Source organism: Amblyomma mixtum, chromosome 2, assembly GCF_055824585.1.
Source record: "Amblyomma mixtum isolate Tamu chromosome 2, ASM5582458v1, whole genome shotgun sequence".
Lineage (NCBI taxonomy): Eukaryota > Metazoa > Arthropoda > Arachnida > Ixodida > Ixodidae > Amblyomma > Amblyomma mixtum.
In genome coordinates, this window is record NC_143013.1 from 234,201,795 (window position 1) to 234,211,536 (window position 9,742).

The window sequence follows — 9,742 nt, forward strand, 5'->3', positions numbered from 1 at the left end:
GAAGGAACATTCTCTCGTTGTCCATAGGATCGAATTAGACAGTAGAAAAAAATTCGCGGTTCCTCTTCCCGGTGATATTTCTCACTGAAAATGTACAAATTAACTAACCAATTAATGGAGGTTATGTGGCGTTTGATGCGAATTATGGTGTGCGGTAATGGCGGGCAAAGCTCGAAAGCATCGCAAAATATTTCCTAATCGCTCGCACGGTGTCGATTCGTGCTATTAATGCGCACGGAAAAATATATCGAAACTAACGAAGAAATCGTGGAACCTCACTGTCTGAGTCGTGAGCGCCTTCCGCGTTTATTCCAGACAAATCCCTTGCTCATTGTTGTAAGCTATGCTGTGTCGAATTTGGAAAATAATGTTTCATTCTATACAGCATTATTTTCTAGCGGTTCCAGTCGGCCTCAGGTTAAATATATTAGTTGTTATAGATCCATGGAAAGCATCCGAAATAAATGCCGCCATAAAAGGGAAAAACGGAGCGCGAAGCAGCCTCGAAAAATAAATGTCTTTCTCTTGCTGCATCGTTACTGCGCGAAATCCACTCAGCAGGTGTGCATGACGGTAACAGAGTCCGGACAGGCAGATGCGAGAGGATATGCACCTGAGACTTTTGACCTCGAAAAAGGGTGTAGAAAATGTGGACAGCATGCGTGTATATCTTAACAAACGATGCAATGCGAGCGCTGGGGTTTTCTATGTATTTATTTGATGTAGGAAGGCATGTTCCTCGTCGTGGTGACGTCTATACACCTCTTGCCATGTAATAGTAATCTTGAAGTTTGCTGTTAGGGACTTCATATTTTTATAAAACAAAAGAAACAGAACTTGCCTACAGTTTCATTCAACTGCAGATATCGACAAAATGCTCCTTCTTCGGGCCAAGCTTCCATTATCATGCTGCATCCAGGCCCAACCGAAGTGTTATTGGCAGAGTTATTTCAAGAAAATCACTCGTTTCTGTCGTGTTAATACGCTCGCTGGGGCCACGCAGTGGCAGATTTCGTCTGTGGTAAGCGTCTGCGCGAGACACCGGTCACTAAAAACGAAGTAAACAATGGAGAAACGGCGACGGCCACTCCGGGCAGGGCTGCTCTAACGAGCTGGGCGGGTACGGCTCCACAGCATAGCGGTAGGCGGAGTAGAATTGAAAAGGGAGAGGGGCATAAATAGTCTGGCCACACTGGGTTTTAGTTCACAATCTGGACACACTGGGAGATTAGCGCAGTCTGGCGACACTATAGTATGGCAACACTGGGATAGCAGACTCCGGGTACGTCTCACGAAACTCTGCCGTGTTATTCAAGCTCCCTTATACAGCAGAGCTGCTAGCGCACGAGATGAAGGCCAATGCATCACCGTCGTAGCTTTCCTATTAAAAACACAGGGAGTGGGATGTGCATCTTCGCAGCGTCTATACTCGATACCGATGGCCGTACATGCTGTCTTCTCGACGTCAGAGTCCAACGGCACGGAGGCCTGTGTTCTTTTTACCATACCTGTACTTGAAAGAAGAAACAAGAAATACAAGAAAAATATCGCCTTGCTCGGCGTACCGACGGGCCAACGTGCCAGTCTCACACTTGCAGGCGAGTACGTGGAATCACACATACGCGCAAAAACATGCCGCAGATTTTCTCAAAAACAGCGCTGGTTTGGTGCTCGAAATTCATACATGCTGCGACGATCGTCAAGGCCACTGCATCTGTTTAGGTCTAGTTTACTGAGAAAAAACTGCCTTTGGCACTTAGCGCATAGCACTTTTACTGGGCATCGACATACCATTCTTCATTGCCACATTCTTTTTCCTTGCACGACACTTTTTATTTGTTACGCAAAATGGACACGAAGCGAAGATGTAAACAGCGGATTACCATTTTCGGAAATCAGCAAAAACAAAAGTGCGGAAATCTGGGCAACGACCCTAAGACCCGTGTCTGCGTCAGTTTTCGCCATGGCCGCAGCGTAACCATTGTAATGTTCACGAGGTTGTCTCTGAAGCGCCAGAATGACTCAGCACTTTCGAGGAAGAAAAAGTGGTTTCTAGGAAACCACATCCTTTTTTTGCTTCTCTCCCTCTGGCGGCACTACCAAGTTCCCCTTTGTGCGCTGAAGGTAAAGACGATTGGTGAAGCCATGTTTTACTCTCGTCAAAGCCACCCTCTCCCAATCACGTGGAGAACTCCAAAATTTTAAGGTATCACTTGCAGTGATGAAGGCGCTCCATCTTGGTACCTGTTGATCAAGGCTGTGTAACTTTTGCGAGCGCAATCCTGTGTATTTGAATATGGGGATGAACGTGCAGCGCATTTTGGCCGGAGCCAGGGAGAAGTTACAAAAGATTCGGAAGAGCCGCAAGGACCTCGGCATCGGCAAGCGACTGATGCTTTGTCTCCTGCTTCAACAGTGGTCGTGGATCAACTCTAGCGACTCAGAAGACGACGGAGACGGAAAAGCCGAAAAAAGTGGCCGCTGCAATGGAACCGCCAAGAAATCCGCGATTCAGAATGCGCCCAAAGAGAACAGCAAGGTTGTCAATGGACTGCGAAACGAACCTGAGAGTAAGTACTAACCATCTAAACTCCTGATTTCCAGTGACTACTTCGGGCGGAACAACATAGCGTAGGGACCTCACTATATGTTTGTTAACGTTGTCTAATAATTTGGTTACAGTGCATTCACACAGCGATGTGTCAAAAATGTTCTCTTCACGCGTAATTTGAGGGTGTGTTCATGCATGACGCACCGGGTGCCTCACGGCACGGGTATCTTCGTGTTGTTTCAACAATACCCCTCACGAACCTCTTGCGTTTCTAGCGGATGTTGTTTTCGGTACGCAATATATTAAGCTGAATTCGCCGTATACATACGTTTTCTGCAATAAAGCTGAGCAGTCTCTATGCTTGTCTAACGTGTTCAAGTTTTAACGCTGCATCCGACTCTCGCCGCCCCACGTTGCACTGCGGCATTTGCCGCTGCGCTGAGTTATCTTTAGCGCAAATTAAGAAAAATTTCGTTTCAGAAAAGGTATTAATTGAAACTAAGAGTTTGTGGTTCAGAGAAATATGTTGCTGACCTGTTATCAATTTGTTCGAGTTCATTTCAGCGGAACGGCTTTGACCGCACTCGGGCAGTTGTCCGTGGGGCTGCCTCAGTATGTGATTTTCAAATAACTATGGTCTCACGTGCTACACAAAGTTTGGTTTTTTCTCTAATACACCATCTTGGCCTTATCTACATCCTCGTGCTCCCAAGCGGCCACTTTCTTGTTATTCTTATCCGGCCTTAACGCATATGTATTAGCACAGTTGAGCTCTGAGTAGTGAGTGAATGACGGCTGTGTCCATGCCGGTAACGGATGGTAGAGATGGAACGCGGCGCGTATGCTAACCACAGCGATTCGTGTATGGGGCGCTTTCAGATCCCGTATTTTTAGCGCGGCCAGTGCAAACGCTTTTATCCGCATTCTATCCTCAGTTCTGCATCCCCATGGTATTCATTGGCGTCGTCAGCTGAACTCTCCGCCGTACAGGCGGTAAAAACAGACTTGAGGCGCTGGATGTCGGAATTGTTCTTCTTCGTTTTATTTTCAGAAAATGCATTGTTTCATAGCCCAATTCCGCACATAACCGTCACTTGTTTCTAAATGTTCGTCTGTTCATATTCGTAGATGAACACCGGGCCTTCAAGAAACTAAAGCCAAATCCGACTGGTGGAGAGGAGCCTGTGGCCGGCCCATCTTCAAGGTGGACCTGCGCTTCAGGAGCCAACGCCCTCGCCCTGACGCTGACAAAGGCTCTCCCGAAAAATGAAAAGCAAGAGATGCAGCGCTGTGCCGCCGAAGAGGAGCCCATGGAGTGGAGCTGGCTCTACGAAGACTCCTTCGACTTGCCAGAGGACGCCCAAGTTCCGGACCCGGATCTTTCGTTCCTCGAGCAGTGAAAGCGGGCCTAGATAGACGTAAATTCCATACTTTCATCTCAGCGCCAATCATCGGAGGCCTACCCATGGCCGCCATTTCCACTCAAGCAGTGTTGCATGACATGTGTCCCAACGGACACATGTCATATGTATAACCTCATGTATAACATTCATATGTATAACCTCGCTCTTAATCTTTTTCATTGTACCCCCCTTTTCCCAAGCGCACTTGTCTACGTGCAGTACATTAAGCTCACAAAACGATGTGATGCCTTGATACTGTGATGTATCATTTGTAGGCGTGCTTTTTTGCATCTCAATGAATATGCTCTTGCGTAATCTAATGTCCCGGTTCCTTTCATTCGGGTAACTGACATCACTAGAGTATAAATATTTGCAAAAAAGGTAAGAAGAACAAAATGCAGGCAACGCTGTCATACTTTTTTTGCAGTTTTCTGCTGATGCTTCTTCCCAGCTGGTGTAAGCCGAAAATTTCGTGTATAGCTTGCGAAATATATACACAGTCTCTCGAGGCGACAGCCGGAGTGTGCCACAGTAGCGCAAATTCACCTAATGCTCTCGCGAAAGTGAGTAAAAAAATGTCAAACCTCCTGCCTTGCGGAAGATGCTATTCCAATCCCTTTCATTATCACCGTCCCGATGAAGTGTTTCGTTTGTGTGGGCGTGTAAAAAGTGAAATACATGTTTCAGATAAATTTTTTGGTGTTTCCATCTGAATTATTTGCAAGAAAATACGGCGGCAACTTGTTAATTGCGCTCGGATCATACAAACCTAGAAGGGTGTTTTGAAGGTCATAGGTGACTTTTCTTTTTCAAGTAATCTGGTGTCCCTTTACAAATATCTAATTGTATACGCCTTTATCATTTTACTCGTGCTCAACTTTTTCCTTTTGGGTACATTTTTCAAATTAATTCTTTAGAGTAGCGCTCATTAACACCGTCAGAATATGTTTCTTCAATATATTGTTAACAATGCGAAATAAACACTTTGAAAATATTTTAAAGCTCTTTCTTCTTAATTATTTGCAAAACAATTGAAATTAGGTATTTGCTGCATCATCGTTGTCTGCACTGCACTAATATCCTTCGGATAATAGCATCATAAATAAGTCTGCTGAAAGAATGTAGATTATTTGGCAGCCTCGTCTGAACGTCTCTTATCCCCTAGGCTCACACTGGATGCATGGGTCAGGCTGAACCCTTTAGAATGGTTGGTGGCTCAAGCCGCCTAGCCATGACTCGTGAAATTTCATTCCTGTCTTTATTTTCTCCACAATCCAAATAACCGTCGCTTGGTTACTTTTACTTGCTTAAAATCTTTTTGCGCTCTCCTTTCAACTGCAGGGTGCAGCCCTTCAATGAAACCCGCATGACGGGTCCCTCTCGTAGTACCTGACCTGGTCAAATATGCTCATGTTTCCAGTGCCGATTCCGTCAGCATCCTTCTTTTCCTCAGAGCCATCTCTGTTTATTTAGCCTTTTTCTACAGTGGTAATTGTTGATTTGAGCCCCGACTGCTGTCCACATATTTACTTGTCAGTATTTCTAGTTCGCTTTCTCCATTTTGTGCCGTCATTGCTCATGTGCCCGCGCCGCCATCTATAAGCGAGCGGCGCTGGTCTCGCACACTCGACGTTGCAGACGGCGACGCCGCTCGACCACCGAATGGGCGCTTAAGAGCTTCGCTATAAAAAAAATCTCGTTCCCGGTTTCCTGAGTTGTTTTCAACATCGCCGATTTCAAATGAGCCAAATACAGAGTGCATTTAAATGATCAACTGCGCGAGAGACGCAAAGGCAGGCAATCACGGCATCGGGAAGAAAATTATAAGATGAAGGCGCGGCACATCGTTGTAGCTGCCAGTGCGTGTGCGCAGGACGTGCGCTCCCAGGACCCTCGCTGTACGCTGCCTTCGGCCCAAATGTGGCGTTCAGGGCTGAGATGACGGTACGTGCCGGCAAATTTGGCACACGCCTGCTCGCCTCAGAAAATTTCCCAAACTATGTTCCTATGCCCTAACTTAATGGCATCGACATCGGCTGGACCTTTCACATATTACTGCAGCCAACCGCACAGAACGCGATCGTCTTCGGAAGCGACTACTGAGACCTCTGCCACGGAAGAAGCCCAGGAATATGTTTGCCGAAGGAAGTGCCTGGGAGATATTTGACCACAGAGGTGGGGCAAGGGTAAGGAATAATTATGAAGCGGAGACAGGGGGCGGCACGCATGCATTCCTGCTCTGAGATATTCTAGGCGTAGCAAGGATTACTTAGACAGTTTTGCTTCATGGCCGCGAGTGAATAGGACTGCAGACGACTTTTTCTGCTCCTTCTTACACTGCAGTGAACTTTCTGGCTGCAAAGATGCAAAATATACAAACGAACTGAGCAATTAATGGAAGTGAAACCACACATGCTCAAAAATGGTGCGCTCGGCAATGGCGTGGCTGAGCTCTAAACAGTTAAAAATATTTCCTCATCGTGGGTGCATTTTTAGAAACGCTCGGACTCAGTCCTAAGGATGTTGCACCGTTATAAAGAAAAAAAACATTTTAAAGCCGCACTCGAAAAGAACCGTGCATCCTAAGAGCACGGCCGCTCCGCGCAATCCGCTCGGAGTGTGCATGGCGGCAACAGAGTCCAGAGAGCAGCAGAGATGAAATAAGCGACTGACGCTTCTCCGCTTGAAAAATAGGGAGAGAAAAATGGGCAAGGACATCAGTTTACTACGCAGCGGTTTCTAATCCCAATTTAGGCAATGCTTTTATTTATTTATGGTTCCATTCGGTTACACCGACTGCGGTGATGTGGTCAACCTGTGACAGGGCGCCAGGAGCTTCAGCACATTTACGGTATACGCACAAGACTATTTAGATAAATGTTGTTTTCTACTAATATTGAAGTCAGAGGTTCACGAGTTTAAACTGCGCCCTGCTTTAAGGGTTTAAAAAAAACGCACCTGCGACAAAAAAATGTCCTTTAAGAATGAGGAGAAAATATCCTCAAACTAGGGCCATGAAGACTACCATAGCAAAAATACCATCAAGCATAAATCGCAAACTGTACAAGAGAGGGAAAACCTCAGGGTGGTTGTTAAAGTTTCGGCAGGAGGACTTGCCCGCTACTGTGCAAAACTTTTATGATTGGCGGAGTTTAAAGTGGGTCTTCATTCGAGGAGGAAAGCCCATTGAGGAGGAGGATGGTGGGAAGTAGGAAGGCAATTGTTAGGATGCGGAGGGAGAATCTTGTCCAGGCATGATGGCTGCTAAAGTTGATAACCAGTTTACCTAGAAAAGTGGAAAAAGAAAGAAGCCAGTTCAGCTGAAAGGAATCCGAAGGCGCGTAGCCTGGACAGATAGGGTGCGGCTTGAAAGGCTGCATGTCCAGCTTGGACAGGCGGCTTTGTGCGACTTTGGGCGCCGACCTCAATAACTCAGATAAAGAATTAGTCAGCGTGATCAAGCAAAATACTGAAGAAATACATCACGAAAAAAATATAGGAAAAAAGAGAAATGAGTGGGGCGTGTTCAGAGAAAGCATCAGAGGAAGAGGTGCGGGGAAGGAATCTCGAAGCTAAGCATTCGTGAGAAATGACAGCAAGAAGTTACGTGAACAAAGAGCCAGAGAAAAAAATGTCGTTGCAGCGAAAAAGATCCGGTCGTAGTGGAAGGGTAGGGTGGAAGAAAGGATAAAGCCACGGTATGAAGTACTAAGAAATGCTCTGACCATGTGCAAGACTTGCTTAAAGAATTACGCCAGTACCGGAATGTGAGTGATTAGAAGATTCCTCTTTATATGTTGTTCCTTGCTGGTCGTAAGGTTTTCAATTGGTAGATTAGAAATGTCTGTCTGTATTGTCCATCTCTTGTGGATTTTCAGGCTTGACTACAAGAAGGAACATTCTCTCGTTGTTCATAGGAGCGAATTAGAGTATAGAAAAAATTCGCAGTTCCTCTTCCCGGAGATATTTCTCACCGAAAATGAACAAATTATCTAAACAATAATGGAGGTTATGTGGCGTTTGATGCGAATTATGGTGTGTGGTAATGGCGGGCGCAGCTCGAAAGCATCGCAAAATAATTCCTAATCGCTCGCACGGTGTCGATTCGTGCTATTAATGCGCGCGGAAAAATATATCGAAACTAACAAAGAAATTGTGGAACCTCACTGGCTGAGTCGTGAGCGCCTTCCGCGTTTATACATGACAAATCCCTTGCTCATTGTTGTAAGCTATGCGGTGTCGAATTTGGAAAATAAATATTTCATTCTATACAGCGTTATTTTCTAGGGGTTCCTGTCGGCCTGAGGTTAAATATATTAGTTGTTATAGATCCATGGAAAGCATCCGAAATAAATGCCGCCATAAAAGGGAAAAATTGAGCGCGAAGTAGCCTCGAAAAATAAATGTCTCTCTCTTGCTGCATCGTTACTGCGCGAAATCCACTCAGCAGGTGTGCATGACGGTAACAGAGTCCGGACAGGCAGATGCGACAGGATATGCGCCTGAGACTATTGACCTTGAAAAAGGGTGTAGGAAATGTGGAAAGCATGCGTGTATATCTTAACAAACGATGCAATGCGAGCGCTGGGGTTTTCTATGTATTGATTTGATTTAGGAAGGCATGTCCCTCGTCGTGGTGATGTCGATACACCTCTTGCCATAAAAACGTAATCTAGATATTTTCTGTTAGGGACTTCATACTTTTATAAAACAAAAGCAACAGAAGTTGCCTATAGTTTCATTCAATGCAGACATCGACAAAATGCTTCTTCTTCGGGCGAAGCTTCCATTATCATGCTCAAACCAGGCCCAACCGAAGTGTTATTGGCAGAGTTATTTCAAGAAAATCACTCGTTTCTCTCGTCTTAATACGCTCGCTGGGGCCACGCAGCGGCAGATTTCGTCCGTGGTACCCGTCTGCGCGAGACTCCGGTCACTAAAAACGAAGTTCACAACGCAGAAACGGCGACGGCCACTCCGGGCAGGGCTGCTCTAACGAGCTGGGCGGTTACGGCTCCACAGCATAGCGGTAGGCGGAGGAGAATGTAAAAGGGGGAGGGGCATAAATAGTCTGGCCACACTGGGTTTCGGTTCACAATCTGTACACACTGGGAGATTCGCGCAGTCTGGCGACACTATAGTATGGCAACACTGGGATGGCAGACTCCGGGTACGTCTCACGAAACTCTGCCGTGTTATTCAAGCTCCCCTATACAGCAGCTGCTAGCGCACGAGATGAAGGCCGATGCATCACCGTCGTAGGTTTCCTTTTAAAAACACAGGGAGTAGTATGAGCATCTTTGCAGCGTCTATGCTAGATACCGATGGCCGTAGATGCTGTCTTCCCGACGTCAGAGTTGAACGGCACGGATGTCTGTTTTCTTTTTACCATAACTGTACTTGAAAGAAGAAACAAGAAATACAAGAAAAGTATCGCGCAGATCGGCGTACGGAAGAGCCAACGTGCCAGTCTCACAGTTGCAGGCGAGTGCGTGGAATCACACATACGCGGAAAAATATGCCGCAGATTTTCTCAAAAACAGCGCTGGTTTTGTGCTCGAAATTCGTACATGCTGCGACGATTGTTAAGGCCACTGCATCTGTTTAGGTCTAGTTTACTGAGAAAAAACTGCCTTTGGCACTTAGCGCATAACACTTTTACTGGGCAACGACGTAGCATTCTTCATTACCACATTCTTTTTCCTTGCACGACACTTTTTATTTGTTACGCAAAATGGACACGAAGCGAAGATGTAACCAGCGGATTACCATTTTCGGAAATCTGCAA